This window comes from Octodon degus, unplaced genomic scaffold (assembly GCF_000260255.1).
Source record: "Octodon degus isolate 3935 unplaced genomic scaffold, OctDeg1.0 scaffold00011, whole genome shotgun sequence".
NCBI classification, from domain to species: Eukaryota; Metazoa; Chordata; class Mammalia; order Rodentia; family Octodontidae; genus Octodon; species Octodon degus.
The window spans coordinates 11,548,582-11,572,802 of NW_004524587.1; the positions used below are offsets into that span (position 1 = coordinate 11,548,582).

At 43.2% G+C, this 24,221-nt stretch overlaps 1 pseudogene; it reads left to right on the forward strand.

Moving 5' to 3' along the window:
• Window positions 1–2,751: 2,751 nt before the first annotated feature.
• LOC101578969 lies at window positions 2,752–3,360 on the forward strand (annotated as a pseudogene).
• The last annotated feature ends 20,861 nt before the right edge of the window (window positions 3,361–24,221 follow it).

Sequence of the window (24,221 nt, forward strand, 5' to 3'; positions counted from 1 at the left end):
TAAAGCAACCACAGTACTGCTTTCCTGTGTGGATTAGGCAGAGCCAGGATTGATGTAGAAGGTTCCAAATGGTGCCACCTGACCTTCCCTCAGGCAAGGGACCCTGGGGAAAGTTCCCTAACAGCAGGCACCATGGCCCCTCAACCTAGCTCCCCCAGCAGAGCTGCTCAAACCAACCAAGAGTCCAGGCTAGCAGTGGGAGGGTGGTAAATGAGATCACACCCCTTGAATCTTCAAACTGAAGCCTATTTAAAGCAACTATCAGGAGGGAACTTGGCTCATTGCTTGGCCTTGGCCTGTCGTAGAAATACCAAGTGGTGGTTTTAGCTCCCTCTGAGGCTTCATGCATGGGCCACAGCCAAAGGCAGATTTCCAGCCCTATCACACCAATTATTTCACAGAACATAATAAGTCCCTGGTCTGATGTTCCTTTTATTTCCATTACGATCTCATTCGATCAGCTTCTATGTGCAGTGACAAGACTTGGCTTCCTTCCCTCGAGAGCTCTGTCCACTGTCCGGTCCTTACTGCTTAAAAGAAATTTTTACTAATGGTTACAGTACTTTTTCTTTCTTAGCTTTAGGCCATAGGTCCTGGTTCTGCCATTCTGCAAGATGCTGATCTCTCTCTCTCTCTCTCTCTCTCTCTCTCTCTCTCTCTCTCTCTCTTCTCATGTATAGTTACCTTGAAGGTATTTACAGACTGTGGTCACTTCCACTTCCCCCATAGCCTTTCTTTGGGAGGCTATAAGTGAAAATGATTTCTTCAGTCACTCCACCCAAGTGTGCCCTTCCAACATTCATATCATTTTTGTGGCATTTCTTTTATTTCCTCTACATTTTATTTCCCTCTTAAACTGTGGAGATGTGAATCACAGTTAACTTTCCAGATGTGGTTAGAATCTTCTGAGGTGAGGCACAATGAAGCAGTTCCCCATCTCTACCTCCTGGACAATGCCCTTCCTTCAAAATCGAATTAGCCTTGGCGTGCAGATCCTGTTTAACTAGTCATCAACTCTTTACTTTCGATGGCTTTCAGACTCACCAGCTCTGCAGTCAGCTAGTGGGGCTCTCATTTGGATTTTGGCTGTTTGCGACCCTGCCTAAATAGAGAACTTTCTGTTTATCCCAACTATGTCTCATCCTTGGCCCATGCATTCTACTTCTAACTGGGGGAGATCAAGTAGCTATTTGTTCCTAACTTTACTTGAGGGGTGTTTATCTGGCTGGCTTAAAAAAAAAATCTAAGCACAGATGTCCCTCTACTTACAATGAGACTACATTCTGATAAGCCCATTGTAAGCTGAAAATATCTAAGTAAAATTGCATTGAATATACCTAACTAGGTGAATATCACAGTGTAGCTTAGCCTACTTCAAACAGTCTTAAAGCCCTGACATTTCCTATAGCTGGGCAAAGTCATTTAACGCAAAGTATAGTTTATAACAAAGTGTTGAATGTCTCACATAATTTATTGAATACTATACTGAAAGGAGAAAGCAGAACAGTAGTAGTAGTAACCTTTTGAACCATCAGAAAATTAAAAAAAAATCTTACACTGAATCATTATTAATGAGGGAACCATCTATACAGCTTATCAGATAGTGCTCTTAGAAAACATTTTAGTGCATTGGGACGAAACCATTTCACTGGCACTATCAAGTACCTCTTTCTAACATCAGGGACAGCAGTGTTCAGTTTCAGCTCTGGGATCTGGCTGCATCATGGTGTCCTAGCTAAAGGATCCTGGGTTCCTAGACCTATCCTCACCAAGACAGTGGCCATTTGCCCCAAGTGGCCATTTAAAGTGAGTAAAATTAATTAAATTGATCAAATAAGTTCACTGAAACAAAATGAGCAAAAAACTAAATTTCAGTTCAACTCCAAGTTTCACCAGCTCCAGTTTGAACACTCGGTTGCCACAAAGGGAATGGGTACCATATAGGACAGTATAAACATGGGCCATTTCCTTCTTCCCAGGGGACACAGTGCTGTTCCAGGAATGGGGTCCTGCTGCCCCCATCCTTTCTGTTCCACAGACCTCATCACCCACAGGAGCTCTCTCTACCTATTGTGCCCCGCTGTTAGCTCTCACTACACTTTTCCTACATTAGCTGATTCCCACCCTCATTGCCCTACAGGCTCTCAGAAACACTGATGGAAGCAAGCCTCAGACCTGACTCTGGGCACAAGCAATGACTCAGGCACTGTCCCTGCCTACACGAGGTTTCCATTCTGGTGGAGGAGACGGTGTTCAAAGATACGTATAACAGTGTGTCAGCAGAGCTCTAAAGCAGTGAGCACAGGGCACAGATGACATGGAGACTAGGCCATCAGAGAAGACCTCTCAGAAGAAGACACATCTGTGGAAATTTGAACAGTGACACATGAACCACGTGACACGTTGGAAGAAAAGACTGCAAGGGCCCCAGGGTAGGAGTGAGCTTACTGTATTTGAAAAGTACAAAGATAGTCATGTGACAGGAGAAGGGTAAGGAAGAGGGAAAGTGATTGGGGAAACCCAGGTTTCTTGGGACCTGAAGCTTATGCTGTTTGAGGGGCATGCTCTTAATCCAGAGAAAATAAGATTAAATACATAAGATTTAGGGGCCCTCCTCAATTGTGAAAAGGATTTATAGAAGAAAGGGGCTTGCACAACCTGGACTTCACTTGTTGCACACTAGTGTGGGCCACTTCCAGGGTAAGAAGACAGCAAAGGCTTTCTGGATTTGACTGAAGAGGAGTCGCCATCATGGGAGTTGACATCCATCACAAGGACCGAAAGGTCTGGTGCAAGGAGCCCACGAGACAGGACATCTACCTGAGGTAGATGTACAGGTTTAAGCGTACAGGTTTCTGGCCCAGCGGACAAATTCCACCTTCAACCAGGTTGTGCTGAAGAGATCGTTCATGAGTCGCACCAACCGGCCACCTCTGTCCCTTTCCCAGATGATCCAAAGATTAAGCTTCCCGGCCGAGAAAATAAGACAGCGGTGGTTTGTGCGGACTGTCACAGATGATGTGCGCATTCTGGAGGTGCCCAAGCTGAAGGTTTGTGCTCTGCATGTGCCCAACCGGGCCCGCAGCCGCATACTCAGGCTGGGGGTAAGAGCCTCACCTTTGACCAGCTGGCCCTGGACTCCCCCAAGGGCCGTGGCACGGTCCTGCTCTCTGGTCCACACAAGGGGCGAGAGGTATACCGGCATTTCAGCAAGGCGCCAGGAACCCCACACAGTCACACCAAACCCTACGTTCGTCCCAAGGGCCCGAAGTTTGAGCGTGCCAGAGGCTGACAGGCCAGCCGAGGCTACAAAAATTAATGCAGAGATGTACTCTGTTAATAAAAAGATTTTAGATTCTAAAAAAAAAAAAAAAAGACAGCAAAGGGGTTGGTGGGGACAGACGTGGTAGGGTCTCGGAGACCATGATAAAGACAGGAAGTCCCAGGAGGAAGTCTTAAATGGAAAGGGCAAGACTATGACTTCCATTGTGATCAATGTCTGATTTCGACTTTCTCTGGCTTCTGGGTAGGAAATTGACAAGGAAAACAGGGACCAGGCTTGGCACAGGAGGATCAGCAAGGAGGAAAGAAATGGCTGTGTTTGAGGGTGCGTGGGGGTGAGGGGTGACATAGAATGAGTCAATGAGCAATACTTTGTGGGCAGAATCTGCAGAACTTTTGATAGGGAAGGTGAGAGAATCCTATGTTTATAGGCAGAAAAGGTGGAAGAAAGGTGGCAAAAGTGACCGAGATGGCAAAGCACCAAGTTTCGAGGAGAAAGTCAAGCATGTGAGTGAGTGGGTGGGTGAGGACACATCATGTTTTTGACAGAAAAGGCCATAAACCTTTGCCCATCAAGAGTGATCAAAACTGCTGTGAATTAAATTTAAAAATGTATTACAGTGAAAGATACACTGCTACTCATCTCCCCCTAAAACACTCTCCCTTGCTTTAGGTACACTTATTGCGTCATTCTTGCCACATTCTGAAGCAGTTCTGGGATCCTCCTCTGTGAGTGCCTTCAAGGCAATGAATGCGGCTGCCAAGTGCCATCCAGCGGGGAGGCAGGCTCGTGGAAACACTACCGCACACCCACACCTGCCCTAATCACTGGACCCAGTACCCTGCAACTTCTGGCTCCTCCCAAAATTCAACATGACCACAAAGGTAAAAAAAAATCTGAATTGTTTCAGGACATAAAAAAGTCATGGCAGGGCACCAAAAGACACTCACAAAAGGGGACTTTTAGAACAATTTCAGAAAGAGGTAAGAATGATGGTATAAGTATATTCAAAGCAAGGGAGGGTGTTTTAAGGGGGATTAATTATGATACATCTTTTACTGCAACAAATTTTATTTATCTCTTGATTCCATTTTTTTTACTTTAAAAGAAAAAAGCAATAAAAATACAGCATTTCAAAATAAGATGATAGAAAATTAACAATAGATATTATATTGCATATTGTTATCTTCAAAGTAGTTGCTCAGATGACCAGATATAGGTGTGCAAGATTGACCAAATAATATGAGCACTAACTGTTCTTTTCAGTGAGCTAATAGAAATTAGTAGTACAATTATCTCAGCTATCTGGTGTATGCATATTATATATATATATATTTTTCACTTCCTTCTTTTCTCCTTTTCCCCATCCCAGTTGTGATTCCATTTTTTTTTTTTTAGCAAACCTTATATTCATTGTCATATTCCAATAACCTAGCATGGCTCTCATATCTACTCATTAAATATTTGGTGAATGAATGAAAATGAGTAAAAAGAAGTCAGGTTCATCCTTGTGACGGTCCTGCATGCTGCCTTCATGGTCCACGCTGCCTTTAGGACAGCCTCAGCAGTCACAATTCTTGAGTTTGGTAGCCCAAAAGTGCTACAACAAAGACCAGTGTGTGCTTCATGTGTGAGCACCTGCTGTGTACTAACACTCAATCTGGGGAATCACTGGACCCAGTACCCTGCAACTTCCGGCTCCTCCCAAAATTCAACATGACCACAAAGGTAAAAAAAATCTGAATTGTTTCAGGACATAAAAAAGTCATGTCAGGGTACCAAAAGACACTTACAAAAGGGGACTTTTAGAACAATTTCAGAAAAAGGTAAGAATGATGGTATAAGTGTATTCAAAGCAAGGGAGGGTGATATCCACTGCTGATATTGATTGTAAGTAGCAAGGACACTGGTCCACAGGTATCTCCTAAAAACAAGGCATTTGTCTTAGTTACTGTTCTCTCGTTGCTGGGACAAATACCCGACCCCCAAATTGAAGGAACAAAAGGTTTATTTAGCTCACAGTGACTGGAGGTTTCAGCCCATATTTAGCTGACTCCAAGGCAGAGCAGCGCAGGGCAGCGGACAACCTTTCATGGCAGAGCCAAAGCAGGAGCACAAGGAAGGGGTAGCAGCAGCTCAAGCAGCTGGCTTCTCTTCCCACCTTACATTGTAATGCAAATTACCTGCCCCAGGGCAGGTGCAGCAGCCACACCCACAGTAATCAATCACAAACTCCAGAAACCACCCCAAGACTGCATGAGGCTTTAGGGGGACACCTAGACACAAACCATAACAGCATTGATTACACAAGAAGCAGCTGGATGCTGCTGCAGAGTGACAGAGGACTGGGCGCAGCCGAGGCAGGCAGTGGCGCTCTGCTCAGTGGAAATGGTCATCCGAATCTGTGTCATTTAGACAATGGGGAAGAGTCGACACAGCTGTTGCAGGAGGTCACTCTCCTGACCTCTCTCCAGACCCCAACCCAGAATTACCCACTCCTGATTACGTTCAGTTCAAAGCCTTACAGGCTCTGCCCCAAAGTACACCTTGAGTTCATCCCCTTCTCCCCTCCTTCCTCCCAGGACACAATCTAACAGCAGAGAGCATTTCCCTGGTCTCCTCCAACAGCCTCCTGAGCCGCCCCTCCTACCCGGGGCCTCCTCCCGTTCTGTGTTTTTTGTTTGTTTGTTTGTTTGTTTGTTGTTGTTTTTTTTTTCGTTCTCTCTTTCACTTTCTTTAAAGTATAAACACAGCTTGGGAGACAAACAAGATTTAAAACATCAGATTTCCAAAGGTGAATTTTAAAGGTACTCAGAGGGGAGAAGGCAGTTGAGAAGATCCTTCTCAAGTTTAGCACAGCCCCTTAAGTTAAGCACCTTCAACCCAGCTTTGACTGCAAAGGATTCTTGAACGAGGGGCGAGTGAGACGGCTTTGCTTCTTCCTTTTCCTATTAAAGATGGCCCTCTGATGCTTTTATTCTTAGTGATGCCGTTGTGCTATAGCTCCGATATAGTTATATAAGCGCATCGTTTCATGCTCTATTCACCTTATGAATCTTCTAACCCGACCTCTCTCAGCTGAAAAAAGAAATGCGATGGGTTTAAATCTATCTGCTATCAGCTGCAGCAGGGTAATTCTTACCCTAGGGCCCCAAACCCTCATTTCAGATGGGCTAATCCAAACCTCTTCGGGAAGCAATGCTATTTCCTCCGCTACCTGGTTTGGCTGTGTTCTGAGCCCCAGTTATATTTAGGCAGTGGAGGGGAAAAATAGGGATATTAACCTCTAACACTGATGAAAATAATAGCCACAATAAAATCGGGATGAAAAACGCAGGGGTAGTAATTATTCGGCTCTACCTTACCCCAGAGGAAATAGTTCTCAGAGCCCTGGAAATTCATGCAAGGGTCCCTCTACTTGGGGTTTGATAGGCAGGTGTAGGGGTTTCCGGGAGGCGAGGGGAATTCGCCCAGCCTCAGACGGTATGTCATCAAGTGATGGAGCCCCCAGTAGAATCCTGCGCCTCTCCCTCCATTCTGTAGAGGCTAAGAAATCGAGGATGCAGGTTCCTGGAGCCACTTCCCTCCTCTACTGGCAGCAGCCTAGGGTGGAAAATATACTAGGCTATATTTCAAATAACCTAAACCAACTGGCAAAAAGTACTAAATTCTTGCTTTTGTGTCTGGCTCTTAAATTCCTGCAGACCTGACTTAACAGACAAGAGAGGGTCATAAAACTGAACCTGTGAAACAAAAATAGACCTTTCGGGACTTCTCCTACGCGCACAGCAGGGGTGCCCAAATCGCTTTTATTTTTTCATGTTTCAAGTCGTGTTGCGCTTCCTCCGCACGCTCCTGGGTCGGTGCAGGCGCCGGGGAGGGGCGTCTCGCTTTGCACCACGTGTCTATCAGGGACATGCGTGGGATCCAAGAGCTTCAGCTCGGAGGGTCCCATCTTATGTAAAACAACAACTCCACCTTTATGCAACCTCTCCGCTTCCGTAATTAATTTCAGGTACCTGAGACAGAGTCTCGGTTCTGCTCAGGACGCTTAACTGCTGAGGTTTGAAGAGGGCTTTCTGCTTTGCGGTTTCCTCTTTCAGAAATCAAATAATTTAGATCTTTTAAAAAAATACACAAGTGCCTTCTGGCTATCGATGACAGGGAGTAGCAATAATAGAAAATAATAATAGTAAAAATATGCAACCGCGTTAATGCCAGGGACCTGGGGATGCAATAGACAGAAATGAAATTAGAGGGGAAATCATGATATTGCTGGAGCGCTCGAGTGCCGCTCTCACACTAAGACCAGGGGGATTGGGATAAGGTAAAGTTAATTGCATTTCCAGATGACAAACCTCTCACCTCTGAACTGAATGGCTCTTTATAAAAGCTATCAGTAATAAACTGTAAATCTCAGCCATGATTGCAAATAAAGGTCATCCCTTTCATGCTGCCACTTTCCTGGGCCTTATTACATTCCTGCCTGAACCATTCTCGCTTCTTAAGGTGTGCCAGCTGTCCATATAAGCAATCAGTGCGGCTTGCTGCCTTGATTTTTTTCTTAAGGTGTGACATTATCAGATTTACATCCTCGCACATTGTGCAACTGAATTGGGGCCATCCCTTCCTCCTGGAAGAGAAGGCAGCACCCAGAGGGAGGATGACTCGTCGTCTTCTCTCATGATGCAAAAGAGGTCCCACAGCGCCATATTTCACAGCCCACCATAGCCAGGCTTCGTAAGCAGCATCACACACCATCTAACACATTGATTTTAATGGCAGTGACCCTGGCACAATTTTCTCTAATGCATGCAGAATCAGGAGCTCTGCTCCTCACCACTCCCTGGATCAACAAGATTCAAGATACATTCAAGATTCTCCTGTAGAAAGCTAAAGTAAATTTAAACTTAACACAGTTAAGAAAATATTTACCCATTTCTACTACACGGACAATGTTGTCTCAAAAGTCCCTTTGTACTGGCACATCTCTTAATGGCAATGGCTGATAGTTAATTATTTATTCTGCGCCAGCTATGGTGCAAAGCATTTAGCATACTGCCCCTCATCTCATTCTGACACTGACTAGTGCTGGTTGCCGTATCATCTCCATTTTGCAGATAAGGAAAAGGAGGAGAAGGAGGTTGCCCTGGGTTTTCCACGAGTGCAGGTAGCAGAGGAAGAATTTATTTTCTTTAGCTGCGGGAACCCTCAGACATCCTGGAGGGGACAGAAAGACAGAGTGCTCCCACAAGGCAGAATATTGAGGCTGTTCTGCAAAAGGTTGAATACTGAGCTTATTGTGGAAGGTCATGCCCCGGAATGACCCACGCAGGACAGGGGACCTGGATGTACTGAACACTCCCACGAAGCAACTCTGCTCCTGGAGATGGCACACATGACCCACTACCCTACCATCCAGAAGTGCTAAAAAATGAAACCAGTCTTTGATGGGAAAGGAAACAATGCCAGCTCTGTCATGTATCCGTGTACACATTTACTTGTGTAATCCTCATGTAATAGGTAAAATATTAGTTCTGTGAGGTTTTAGTTTCTCTGTCAATCACTGTCTTTTTTATACAAGTAGTTGTATTAAGATCAATGATGAAAATACTTTGCAAAATATTCTAGCGACTGTGCCCTAAGTAGATGCAAAGATATATTCTCCAGTGTTAAGCTAGAGTTAACTACTTTCAAAAATCAGGGAAGATCTTAGTGAGAACAAATATCATCTACTCAGTATGACAACCTTCTCCCATGTATATGCCTTTGCACTGCATACAAAGATTCATAAAGACCTCAAGAACCTTGTTCTTGGCTTCCAGGAGCTTTCATCTTACTTATGAAAATAAAACAGGCAGTAAGACAGGCAGTGTAGGATGTCATAGATAGTTTAAAAATAATATTAGAAACCACCTGACTACAAAAATAATGGCCAACAATAAATTCCCAAGCTCAAAAAAGCGAAGATTCCTTCATGTTGGGAAGCCTTTCACAGGTGAAGTGTAGAGTTCTTCTTCTGGGGACTATTAACCATAAAGTCTCTAGAAGGGAAATTCACTGGTGAGAAGGTAATGAGAAAAGCCACCAGCAGGCTCTAGGGAGAACAGCTAGAATTAAATGTTTCCCGTGAACATCTGAGACTCCCTGGTTCTAGATCACTGTCTGATCTAGTATCTTTAGCCTGCCTCAGGGAGTCTTCAAAACTACATCTTTTGGATGGCTTTTCTTCTTTCTTGTTTAAGCTTACATACACACATGCAAAATCACCAAAGTAGAATCAGTGAAAATAATAAAGGGTGTTTTGGGATGATGACCCAAAGTTAATTGTTCTGCTAGTGGTGAATATAATTCATTTTTAAAGGATGACAAAAATTACAACTATGAAGAAGGATCACAAGAAGAAGGAGAAGGAGGAGAAGAAGGAAAAGAAAGAGAAGGAGAAAAAGGAGAGGAGAAAAGAAAAGAATGTTGTACCATGTTACTCTGGAATATGATCAAGGAGAAAGAGGTTCTTGGAGCCCAAAAATGAGATTGGCCTATACTAGGTCCTAAAACCTACAAAGTTCATAAATGATCTCATTCGCTCTCATATCTGCCATATGCAAAATGTAGGTCCTACAAAGATAAAGAAAGCTCTAATAAATAAGAATCTCAAATAGAGCTATGTACCACATTATGATGTTTTGATTGATGTGGAATCACATATATAACATCTTTTCATGAAATTGTAATGGAGTGAAAATAGCTCCTACCTTCTGGGGATGTAGCCAATCCTAATGTCATGATGCAACACATCATGCATGTGTTTGTGATGTTCATATAAACACACCTTCTGTGCTGTATTATAAAAGTACAGAATATGCAATTAAATATGGTACATAGCATTTGACTCCATTACTTGTTTAGGGGATCAGTTCCCTATACTTTTTATTGTTACTTTGGCAGGTACTCCTACTCACAAATATACCGGCAGCAACCTCACACGTCTCTTGTTTACCACATCTCTCGACTGTGTCAAGAAGCCAGAGTGGATGATTGACCTCTTCCTGCTAGGTTTGTATAAGAGCACTCTATCATGCTCACACAATGACAAGATTACCTAACAACACATTTTTCTGAACATGTTCCCATTGTTAAGCAACATGACTGTAGTTCCAAAACTGAAAACCTATGCCCAAGAAACACAGGTCAACAGTGAAATCAGAGCCAATGTTACACTTTCATTGTATAAAACAAAAATACTTTGGATGAAACAAATGCCCTATGACTTCCTGAAACTTTTTCCTCTTACTTGACCTAAACTAGACCTCCAAGTCAGCCATCACAGACTCCTACAAGCAGTAAGTCTCATTCCAGTGGACTTCTGATGCAGGCTTGTCTTTTTCTGCTAATTTCTTCCACTTAGCAAATAACTTTGTATTTTAAAAATGGATGTGTATGTAGACTGCCTGTCACAGAAGTGCAGCACAACTGCTAAGTGTTATTACCAGTCAAAGGCTGACTTTTTTTGGACACCTATTTGCTATTGCCAGGGAAGTCCCTGGGTGCATATGAAAGGTACTGGCAGTTTCTCAATAGCAACGATAATGAAGAACACTTACCTGTAAAAGCCACAGGTTTTGTTTATTCCATATTAAAAGCATTAGCAGTGATTATGATGAACAAAAGAGAAAGGCATCATTTGGGGGGAAGATGGGGAGATGAATATAATTTGGGGGCTTTTGAAGAATCATGGGTACGAAAGCTAGTTACTTTATTTAACACTCCATACCTCATTGTCCGAGCAGTAGAATACCTTCTATAACCCTGGAGTCATGATGCATTTGTGCTTCTCAAGCTTCAACATTCACCAGAACTCTCCCTGAAGCCTTTATAGGGTCCTAGCCCCAAAGACTGTCATTGAGCTACACTGGGTAGGCCTGAGAATTGGCATTTCTAACAAGTTCCCAGGCAATGATGTTACTTGTCTTAGAATTATATTTTGAGAAGTAATGGCATATTAAGGGCATCATGAACTATGGCCCACTGTTTGCTTTTGTCAATAAAGTTTTATTTGAGTACAGCCAGTCACAGCCTTATTTCCATATCATCTACAGATGTCTCACACTACAGTGCTACGCTTACATAGCTGCAACAGAGATGTTATGGTCCACAAAGTTGAAAATATTTACTATTTGGCCCTTTACAGAAAAAGCTGTTCACTTCAGGTGTAGATTATAATCAGTCATAGGCACTTAGAACTGGAAGGAACACCTTTTACCTGATGCCCTGTTTGATAAGTGAGGAAAACTTGCCCATGAACTTCAGAAAATCTCAGATGTGACCCTGGATAGGGTGCCTACTGGCCAGTTCAGGGTTCGACCCTCTTTGGTCAGGACTCGCACTTTCCGTGTTCAGTTGGCAAATGGCTCAGTGCAAAGGCAATCCCACCCAAGAATCCAGTCTCCAGCTGACAGATCTGAACATTGAGGCCTATGCACAGGTCAGGGCTGAGCCTCTGTTTTGCTAGGTTGGTGACCCAAGTGCTAATATATGAAAAAGTGACCAATGGTTCAGTGACTTCAAATTTGTTTGAAATCACCGTCCTTTTGTGAATTTTCTGGAAGTCAAAGTCCTTCTACCCCAGGAACATGCACAACACTCATAAAATTTTGTATGAGTAATAAGAGGCCTGTTATCCCTACAGGCCCACTCATAGGCAGCAATTGTAAGAACTCTAACTTCCAGTATTATGAATTGAGGAAACACAAGCCTCACTCTCTTCTTCATCCTTCTCCTTCAGGAATGTGCATATCCCTGGTGGACTGTAGCTACTTGCTGAGTATCCATGGCTCCTCCTGCAAGCAGACAGGGACAAACAGATCTGAAGACCAGGCCCTGAGCTGCAGTGAGAAAGATAACTGCTAGGCACAAACTTGAAAGGTTGGGCACATGAACCCCTGATTCTGTCCTTCTTTGTAATAAAGGAGACCCTGTGTCCCAGGTCCCTTTCAAGATGGTGGACCTGAGACGCTAAGTCCCTGAATCAGTGTGTAGAGCAGGCATCTCTCCACTGAGCTAAAGCAAATATGCACTGTAAACTGGGAATAATCTTTTGTTGTGTTAAACTTCTGCAAATTGAGAGTTGACCCAATATCACATCAATACCTAACCTATTCTAAAACAATGGGTACATTTTGAGAATACTTTATGTGAGTTTATGGGACTAGCTTGTCTCTGAATTTTAGACTGTAGGGTGGGATGAAAGTGTGGATTGCCAGGGAGAGGAGTGGCCCTGCTCTCCCTCTAAGCACCAGACACTCACTTCAGCTGCCAGGACAGTGGGCTGTGCATGGCTCACAACTATACACCTGGCTAAGGACAGCCACTTGGGCACCTTCTGTATCCAAGATAGGTTAACTTGAGCTTATCAAGCCTTCATCCCTTTGAGACCATGCTAAATAGCCAGCCCTGAGATACACCCCCATAAGGGACCAGCAAAGGCCTCTGTGGAAGCCACATCTCCATTAAACTCCGTCCTCAGCCCAATCCCACTCCTCTCCTTCTGCAGTGGTCCCATTACCAGGGGCATTTTTCCAGAGATTCTGGTGCACACTCTTTCTAGAGAGCCCAAACCCAAAAAGAGCACTTAGAAGAAGAAGGAAAGGGTACTGAGGGCAGATAACAATCATCTTTGTTTTGTTTAGTTGTTATGGGGACACAGTAGGAGAGAAAACAGTAGAAAGAAGTTTGTGCCTATGATACGTGGGACAGTTTCATCTTTCCAGTAGGAGACTGATGAACTATTCATTCAGACCTATAGGAGTTCTAGTTGCTAGTCAAATGTAAATCAATCAGCGGTGTTTATTTCAAATAATAATAACCGATAGTTACTTGAATGGTCATAACTCTATAGACACATCAGCTCATTCAATGTTTGCAACAATCAGATAAAATACCATTATTATTGCATTTTCCAGGTGTGGAAACTAAAAGTTAAATTACCTACTTTCAAGGTCATGCCGCTAATAAGATATGAAAGTCTGGGCTATCCAAGGCACTGAGTTCCACTTTCTCTTGGATGGCACCTGATCAACTGGCTCCCTCTCTACCAGGCTAACACTGATCCAAGGAGTCACCTGCCCAAGTAGAAATGTGTTTAAGAAGCAAGGAAAAGAGACCGACAGGCAGAAAAGCAGGGAGGAGTGTTTTTCTTTATAGGTGGTAATCTTCACACGAGCCATTTCTCATTCTCACTGTGAATGTGGGGATGCAAGGAATGACAGGAAACAGACTGCAGACTATTGGGGAGAATATGGCTGCTAGAAGAAAGGGGACAGGCGAGCATTTGGCAATGAACCACGAAAATGTCTGTGACTTGAACAAATTATTTAACCTCTCTAAACTTCAATTCCTTCATCTGTACAAAGGGGAAGAAAAGAATCAGCATTCCAGGACTAAGAAGATTGAATGAGGAAATTTATATCAAGTGTTTGGCCCAATGGTGGGCACCTAGCAAGCAATACCAATTCTTGATAATCTGGTCTCATCCCCTCAATCATGACCAAAAAAGAAAAACAAATAAACAAACAAAGATAGATTGTCTCTTCCAGAGTTTTTTTTTTTTTTTAATTTACTTCTAAGATTACTTTTAACACTACTCACACTGTGTTTTGTTTTGTCTTGTTTTCTGCAGAACTGGGGATTGAACTCAGGACCTTGCATTTGCCAGGGAAGCGCTTATTCTATTGAACCATCTCCCAGGCCCCTATACCATTTTTAAAAGCCAAATAGTTCTATAAGACATTGAAATAGTAGGCCACTGGTTCACCCTCTTCACTCCTAATTCTTCCTCAAGGAAACCACTTTGAATTCCTTTTGTTAGCTTGTCCTTTTGTTACCTCCCTGTTTCTAATTAATCTGCTTTATTGATGTTTCTGTTTTTGTTGTATTTTGTGCTGGGAATTGAACCCAGGGCCTTGCATTTGCTAAGCATACTGTACCACTGAGGTACCACCTCTCCCCCAACATCAATTGATGGGCCTTGGTTCTCTTTGTCTTTTAAATACCATCTTCTAATCTTATATTAAAGAAAAAGAAAATCCAAATCTCCTCTAACCCTTAGGCATGCCACGAATATGCATGTACCATTGTCCTCATACTCGTGGTTACATAATAGTTTTTGCTAAATCATTATCTGCTGATTACATTGTGGTTTTTTATATAAACATTATCCACACACAGGCTTTATTGCTTTTTAAAATCACAGTTATTTCCTTGTAAAACTTTCTGTTTTTCTGAGAGTTAGTGATGTCCTCCTTTTCTCATCTTCTTGATCTTCTACATGTCTACCATTATTTTATTACCATATTCTCTTCTCTATTTATGCAAATAGTCTGTATTGTCTACCCTAACAGTTTTTTTTAGAGACATCCAGTCTGTCCTGTTGCTGTGAATTAGGCTGGATTTCCAGTTAAAGCCCTCTGCCCAGCAGTGGTTCCGGGATGACCCTTCACCATCATCCTGAGAATTCTATTTGCCTCTCAACTATTGAATCATCTATTCCCTGGATTCCTATGCCCTCTTGTTTGACTACTCCACTGTTATCAGTAAAGAAATAGGGGAGGTAAGCTGTGCCCTTGTGCTTAGCAACTGTTTGACTCAACATTAAATTCTAAATTGGAAATAATTTTTATTGTCTTCTGGTTTCCAGAGCTTCTGTTAGGAACACTGGTGCCATTCATATTGCCAATCCCCTTTCCTCTCTGAATTTTGTAATCTTTATTATGTGAAATGATTGCTATATTTGATTGTTAACTGTATACCTGCGGGGCATTTTCATCTTAAACAATCTTTTAAACAGCATCTTACTTTCATTTTAGGAACATGGCACCTTCTTTTCTCTGAGTACCTTGCTTTTGCTTTTGTTTTCTTTTGCTTTCTGTACTGTTTCTGATACATGTGAGTTTATTTTTCCCTTTATTTTTTTTTCCTGTCACCATGGTAAATGTTTCCTCGAATGTCTGGAGGAAATAAGGCACATTAAAAGGTTTTTGGGACCTCTGTAGGGTGTTGGCATTCTCTGAATTCAGAAAGAGACTGGTTTGCTTCTCTGAGATCTCTGCTAATAGCATCTCTGGACCCTTTTCTTATAGGATTTCCATTTTCCTTAAAAAGAACTCCTCTGGTCTCCAGCTGGGAGTGATAAGTCTGGCCAATAACATTCTCCAAACCAGTGGCAGGCAGTGCTAAGGCGGTCCCATTATTCAGTCTGCAGAATTTATTTGATCCCTATGTGCACGTGGCTTAGCATCTTCAACGCAGCTGCTTCCAACACCCCTGTTCACACTCTTCAGAGTTCCAAGCTTCTAGAAGGAAAGAGGTCTTCACATACACAGGGTGAGATGGTCTTGGATCAAGTATCTTTTCTTCACTTCTAACCAGCTGTCCTATACCAAGCCCTACCCGCGGCCATATTTGTATCCACAAAAAAAGTGAGTGCCTCAAAGAGCCAAGTTTTTCATGTTCCAGTGCCTGGTATTAGCTCAGTTCTTGACACTATGTTTTTGGGAATGTAATTCCATCTTCTTGTCATCCCCTAAATTGGTTACCATCAATCCAGTTGTTTTCTAGCTTTCAGAACTTGTTGATATTTATCTGCCAATACTTCCTTTTCTATGCTTTTTATCCTTGGGATTTTATGCTTCTTTCTACCTTAACTGTCATTTCAGTAAATCTAAGAGAGCACAGGGATAAAGCCATGTGTTCACCCTGCCATGTTTCTGAATTACATCTTCCTAGGAGATGGTCACCCTAACCACTTTGATCTCATCATTGGGGCATTTTCTCCTTGGAATGCTAACAAATGATCACCACTGATTTATCCAGTGCAATATCAGAGAAAAAGCAACTGAATGGTGTAAACCTTTCAATAAAGCACAAGATATGTTATGATTAAAATGCACTCAGGAATCTGGATGGTGGGTGCAAGCACAGAATAATCTCTGCAAACGTCCTCAGGTGTCCCATTTCGGAAGACTGAAGAAAATTGATAGCAACAATATAAGTAACGTTAAACTACTCAGGACAGTCCATGGCCTGGCCTCTTCCACGGCGCCTGGTCTCGTCATCCCTAACATCTTCACGACAGCATTGCCAATTTGGATGCAACCTGGGTTCATTAGGTATTCAGGTTGCATTTGTTTAGTCCTGAGAATGAAAGGGAGTAAGTTTCATGTAGCTTCATCTTAATGAAAGTTTATTATGTTGTAAATCTGATGTAATTTCAGGGGCTTGCTGCCTTGTCTGATGGATGAGCTATCTGGCCTAGGAATCATAAGGAGTGATTTCATAACGTCCTTACCACAAGTTCCAACACTGGATAGACCTTCTCTATAAATTTTCTGCCTAAACACAGTCACCATTTGCTTAAAATTGTGTGTGTGTGTGTGTGTGTGTGTGTGTGTGTGTGTGTGTGCGCGAGCGCACGCATGCCTGTGTGTACACATGCGTATGCAATCCAACTAGTTTTTAATGGTAACCAAGACCCAGCTGAAAACAATCACACACATTCAAATGGTCCAGCTGAGGAAAGTTTAATGAAGAGACTATTTGCAGAAGTGCGATCGGGGTTTAAGGAAACCTGGAGGAGATAAGTGATGCACCTTGGGGTGAGCAACAGTGTGAGAGCCAGTATTACCTTCTGCCTGAAGGAGCCAAAGGAGAGGGACATCACCAGAACCTTCTAGATGTAGAAGTTGTCAGACAGGAACTATGGTGTTTAGTAGAGAGAGGCAGCCAGTTCTGATTCAGAGGAGAGGGAGCCACAGTGAAAATACCACGACCTCCTTCTCCTCCTGCCTTCCACCTTTCTATGGAGACAGAGTCTTCCTATAAGACAGGCCAAACTGCATGGCCAAGGAAGAGGGTGTGTAAAGTCATCCTACTGGGCACAGAGAAAAAGCAGAGAGCGAGAGATACCCAGCACAGGTGACTGCAGGATATTTTTGATACTTGAGTGTTTCACACAAAAAAGGAGACATGGCGGAGCCAGGATTAGCCGTAGATGAATTCCCACATTGCAAAGTGACTTTACAAGAGGCTGCAAATGTCATCAGATTTTATCCCACTACTTGGGTGTGTTTGGCTTGCTTTGTCCATTAGGCTGTCAGCTCCTGGTGAGTACATATTTGCATGTAGAAATCTAGAAAGGACTGAATTAAATTTGCAAAAAACATGCAAATAACAAGTCACCTCAAATTCTCTATCCACAAAATGGGAATGTGGCAATGGGGAAGGAATCTCAATTGCATGACACAATTGACTTCAAAGACTATAACCTGCTCGTTCAAAATACCCTGATGTCTGGAATGAAAAGCGCTAGAAGGCGTCTCAGAAAGTATTGATTTTACTGCTCCTACAATAAGTATGTCAAACTAGGATCCTATGTATGGGACACCTTTGGGTCACAGCAGAGCAGCAGATCTGGCCTATAAAATGCTGCCAAGCAGCAACAGTGCAGCTGAAACCTAACGGGCCTATGATCTCTGTTTCTTGGGCTTTAGAATATTCTCCCTGTTTCTTGTTCTTCTCTTCTCCTCTCTTCTCTTCTCTCCTCTCCTCTATCCCCCTTCCTAAATTGGACACCCAAGCCCCAGGCAACATAACCGCTGAGGTTTTATTATAAAATAAATTTCAAAATAATGGTTGCAAGTCTTGGAAGGAAAGAAGATGAAAAAGAAGAACTAAACAAGGCCTTTTTCTCCTACTAAATGATAAATTAAAAGCAGCACTTCGCTGTTCTGCCTCATTTATTATCGCATTGCCGTCTTGCTGCTAGAGTTAAGGTTGTGTCAGCGTTTCCATTATAAACCCCTATTTTCAAGGGTTTATAATTCAGCCATAAAAACTGGCTCTGGGCTGAAACTTGCCATGCAAAAGGTCTCATTGTAGAACCAAACTTAGGGACAAATTTGGAGGTTGAGCAGGGCTATGGTGCACTGGGATTAAAAATAACAAAAATGTTGTCATAATTGGTGAACCAGCTCTCAAATTCCAAATGTGCCCTGGATTCTTAGACATTAGAGTGATCTTACGTGTTCTGAAACACCAAAAAAAGAAAGAAAGAAAGAAAAGCATTTTGTTTATTTACATTCCTGAATGCAATCATTATAAGGACAAACTACACTAATACAGGCATATACTAAAACTCTACTTGTGGCTCATTTTTCTGCATTTTCAGTTTACATATTGCCAACTGACTGACAAAAGCATATTCCAGATCTGTCTGTCCCATAGTCACTTTTTATTTTATAACAAGTCCTGTAAGGATGTAAAAAGAGGGATGTTTACCACTCAGCCATTTTTGCAACAGAGCTCAGCAGTGCTGACCTTCAATGCTATTTCTACATTCCTCTTCTCATTCCACCCCAGAAGATTCACTCTGCAAAGCAGTTGGCTACATTCTACAATGCCATTGCCAGAGAAATTCAGGCTGCCTCTGGACATCACTTGCTCTGTCCCTGTGCACACTTGAGTCCCAAAGTTACGTTCAATGGCCCAGTTCTGGTGGTGGGCGTCAATCCTCGCTGTAAGTGTATTCTCCAGATATGTTAAATAGCACCCAAGAGGTCCTTAGACTGACATCAACCTACAAAGTAGGCCATTGAGCTTTGTGTGCCAACAAGGCTCAGCTGAAAGCTGACTCCATGGGCTTCACCCGGAAGTCAGAAGTGAAGGGCATGCAGGATATCCACGAGAGCAGAGGGGCGCTCAGGTAACTGGCTTCAGGTGCTCTCCTCACGGAGCCCAACATCAACTTTGATACCCGATTCAAGAGACAGAGGCTGGGCCCAGAGAAATAGCTTAGTAGAATAAGCGCTTGCCTGGCAAGTGAGGGGCCCTGAGGTCAATCCCTGGTACCACAAAAAAAAACAAAACAAAACAGACAGAGCTCTGGGGGTTTCACTCTCAGACATGAAGCCAAATGTACTGACTGCTGGTTCTCAACCTTTAGCAGATATCCTTTCTCACCCATTAGCAGAGTTTTTGATTTGCTAAGTCAGACACAGGCAGAGAATTTGCATTTCTAACAACCCCCTAAATGACACTGCTGTGGATGTTGGGAGCCATCCTGGTAAACCACTTGTTCAGATTTTTCCAATATGGATTATTGACAATAAACATGGGCTGGGATGCTCTAAATGGTACAGGCCCTAAAGCACTGTCTTCTCAGGGGGCTTTCAAAGTATTTGAAAATGAAGTCATTGGAGTTTGCGGACCCCTTGTAATGATATAATGATCCATAGTTTACAGATGGGAAAATGAAAGGCAAGAGCTTTGTCCAACGTCAGGTGATAAATCACCGGCAGAGACCAGATGAAGAATCAAAATTCCAGGCTCCCTAATTCCACATCCAGGTGTGTGCTGACCTATGCTGGCCAATGGGCCATTCTTCATAATATTAAATAACAACATGTGCTGCCCACAGATGATTTTAAATAGAAGCATGATGTATTCAACATGCAGTATGAAAACAGACCGCTTTTATGGCCATACGCTATCAAGATCTACTTTTTATACTCGCCCCCTTTTATTTCAGTCATTGGAAAGGATGCCTTAAGAAATGCAACTTGAGGACAGGGAAATGGCCTCTTATTTCCAAAGGGAAGGGGGGTGGTCACGTGCATCCACGGCCCTCACAATAAAGCGCGCCAAGAAAAATTCCGCAAAAACATCTAGGCGGCAATAAACATGATCTTATCTCACTGCAGCCACCGGGAAAGAAGCTGGCGATCCTAAATCACAGAAATAATGTGAGGTGGAAAAGAAAAGGACAACTGTGGACAAAATAAGAGAGGAAAGTTTTATTAATTCTAAATACACTTTCCCCGTTGGGTTTACACTCGCATTTGTCCTAATCGGTTCCAGATGTACAGCCGTCCTGAAAGTAGCTACCTAGGAGAAACAGTAGCTTGCTTCCTTTAAGTTTAAAAGGGTAAAATTGCAGAGCAAAGGGCTGATTTACAGTTTAGTTAAATCAGAGCCCACAGCACAGAGGACCAGAGAATAGTAAGCTGTGGGGGAAGGACAAACTCTTGCTGGAAAAGGCCGGTGGCTCAAGAGTTAATGCCAACCTTTTCTTTGAATGCAGCCTTCTGTAGTAGCTAATGAAGGTAATGAAATATGACATGTAGTTTGGCCCTTGACCATAGAGTGCACCCCCCGCCCCTCTGTGCTGCGAACAAAGCCAAAACAGATGTAGCAACTTCTGTATGGTTTGGGGTTGACGTCTGTTACACAGAGCAGGTCACCACGCACAGTCCCAGAACGTTCACTTCTGACACACACGGCATTATCTGAGAAGATGCTGCCTTTGTTTGTGCGGTGAGGAGAGAAGGGAGGGACAGAGCAAGCAGGCAGGGGGACTTGCGCTTCTGCACACATGAAGCCAGATTCCCCTCCCATCCCTCACCCTGGTCCTGGCCATCCTGTGCTTGTCTCTTTCCTCCTCTTTCTTCCCAAAATGAAAAACACAGAAAGCATCCTGACCTTCAGGGGGCATAAAGAAGCATAAAGAAGGCTTCAGCAAAGAAGCCGTCCGCAAAACTGAGCTGGGCAGGGAAAAATCTCCCGGATGTTACCGCTGACTGATCTTTAAGATGCGAAGAAAGGAAATGATACCCAAGGATGGCTGGGATTGGTTTTGCTGAAAGCCAGCTACATTGGTCACTTCAGATAGCGAGAAGGCAGCATCTCCCTAGCAAACACCATCAACATTTCAGGCTTTCTGACTAATGCCAGGCTCTGCGCCTTGTGTCTCCATGCAGGCGGACATCTCTCAAGTGGAGAGCTGCTTCTCACAACGAATAGCACTTTGCTCAGCTCTGGGGCTAAGCTAATGGCAGCTGTGTCGGCCTTCCTCACTCCTGGGGGCCACTGGACTATTTGACTGTGTGATTCCCCCCCCCCGGGGATATCACACTCAAGTGGTTATCTTTAGAGAAAAATATCATCAAATCTTGGCCTAAAAGAACATCTATTTAAGAAAAAAAAAAAAAATCAGACCTTTAGCAAACTTAGGGTAAAAAAAAAAATAGGAAAAGGAGTCTTGAGGACAGATAGCTTCTTTGCCACAATATTTATCATTCTCCACAGAGATACTGACGTGTGCCTTTTGAAAGGGGATACTGTACCTTTAACCTTGACTCTGAATGCATTCTTAATTTGGGATGCAAGCTGAGGTTCAGAAATGGATGGCCTTTGAGGGGTGGGAGGGGGAGGGGTGTGGCTGGGTTTATTTATGAGGTGTGTGAAAAATTTTGACATCACATGCTAGAGCCATTATTCACATGTTACATGACACAAGATTGGCCCTTTTAATGCAGCAACATCACATAAAAAATTTGATTTTGTCCTCTGACAGCAGGCTGGTCCTCCATCGCTCACCCACCTCCCCCCTGAAATGTAATCTTTTTAGGTTAAAGGCCACAGGAAAGTGATTCCACTGGCCTAGTGCTGTCATCAGACCACAGAAAAGCAGGTTTGGCCCAAGCTTGCTCAGAAACCCAAAGCACAAGAGGACGGGACAGAGGGCTGCACAGGAAGATGGCTCTGGTAGCAACTGTCCCCCAGCCCAGGCCACCTTAGACCCCCTGCAGCCCTTCTCCCCATTCCCACCTTCTGCTGTCTGGAGCGGATACTGGTGGGCATTCTGAGGGACTCATTGATTTTAAGAAGCATCCACTTCTAAAGTCCACATTGTAGACCAGCCATGTTCAATCATGCGAAGCCATCTAGCTAATAAGATGCCTGGTAAGAATGAGATCTAGAAGGCACAGACTATTCGCCACCTTTAAATTGGACAATCCTTTATTCCAGCCATTCTTGCTCCATGGTTGCCTTTTAGGACCAAGAGACAGTGCTGGGGGAGGTGTCGGGACCCCACTCTGCAGAAGAGGCAACTAAGGTCCCCAAGGAGCAGGCCATCCAATGTTATAGACATGCAAGCGGCTGATACAACCAGAGCAAAACCTTTGGGCTCAAAAGCTTCTCATCTTTCCTATTTAGCCAATTATTCTAGACCTTCTGTGCACCCTACAGAATTCTGTGAAGGTGCTTTTATCTCATTTAAAGGGAACGTACACATTGTACAGAAAACTCATAGTCATCCATCCTACATCTAAACATTGTGTTTTTCATGTTGCTGTAATGCCATGGTGTACAGAAGCTCTAAGCTGAGTTTCTAAACAAAGGCAGGGAAAGTGCCCCAATGTTCCTCTTCACACACACGCACACACGCACACACACACACACACTCCAGGAGGAAAACTCCCACCCTCCCATGCTATTCATAGACACAGCCAGGACAGACTGGCTATATTTTTATTGCCAACAAAACAGTGAGCTCTTGAAGAAAATGATGGAAATAGGTACTGACTCAAGGGAACGCATAGATGCTCTGGGTGTCATGAGATACTGTCCCAGGGAGAGCAGAGTGGGGAGAGGTTACTGACTCTGACTATAGGAGGCAGTCTAAGAGGAAGGTCAGGTGCCCTGAGCATCTGGCTCTGATGCACGTGCCAAGATAAGTCTATCCAGAGTACAAAAATGAGTCCCACGCCTTTGCTTTGTTTGGAAATCCCATGAGATGACAAGATCCAATTCATTCTTTTCACCTACAGACCCCACCTAGTAACTAACGCAGACCAAGCAGGCTGCTTCGAACTTATACCACCATGTTCACAGCCCAGATCAGAGATACCATTGCAAGTATATCGCAAGCCAAAACCAGTCTCCACGGGCTTTTGATCAGCATGGAGATGCAGGTTGGCTGGTGAGTAGTAACAAGATTACAGCATCTTTCTCCATGATTCAAAATGTGGTCGTATCCACCAAGAGTGGCCTGACGTGTGAGGTGTTCTATAAGATCTAAAAGAGCAGAGATCACAGCCACTTCTACTGAGTTTCTAGAACAAACTGTTCCCTGATTTGATATTGATCACTAATCCCTTAACTAAGCTAGAATTGTATCAGGAATTTCATTCTTCAGGGACAAATGTTACAGATACAAGGTAAGAAGTGTTTCTGAGCATGACAAAAATATTCTTCATAGAAGACCAGACTAGTGTACATGAACCTGCCAGGTTTTGCCTGGAGCTGCTGGTATAGGTTGGACCTCATAAGCCTGCCAATATCTAAATGCTTTTGATCTATAAATCTTGCAAATTCACAGGGCTTAAATGAATACATCTCTGAGTTTTGTAAACAGATATTGTGTAACTCTTGCATGAATCACATGAAAGGAGAATAGCATAGTTTGAGACGTTATTTCCAATAGAATGATGGTTATATAATGTTATAATTGCTTTATATAATAGGTATCTAATTTTCTTTTGCTTCCAAAGGCAAAACATAGCAACATTTTTCTTTATTACTCTTCCCCAGGAAAAATTAATAAGATACTGTAAAACATCAAAACCACCGAAGTTTTGCCCAGCCACTGTCAAACGAAGGATGAAAACGATGTCTAAGAGACAGCTGTAGAGACTCAGAGTATCAAGTGAACAACTCTAGATGCCCTGACAATATGAAAAAAAGAGCTGTGGCTGGTAGCAAAGAAATTAACTAATTCCATCATATTCTCACTGCTCCTTCTCACAGCCCATATCCAAAGAAATCAGCCCAGGCAGTGGAAAATTACAGTTTTCCAATAAGAGAAACCAGCCATAGCTTTGTAGTTTTCATTTCAGAATGAGTACCCATGTCATATGGGAAAAGAAATGCTAGTAGGCTCCAAAAGTCACCCAATGCCATAGAGAGGGGGTGAGGACCTAACAGAGTTATAAGCTTTAGGGAGGCTCAGAAAGGATATGGTCGCCTTCACATATCCTAGTAATTGGAGTGTAAGGCAGGGCACAGGCAGGTCAAGGTCAGCCAGAGGTCACGGCCCCTCTGT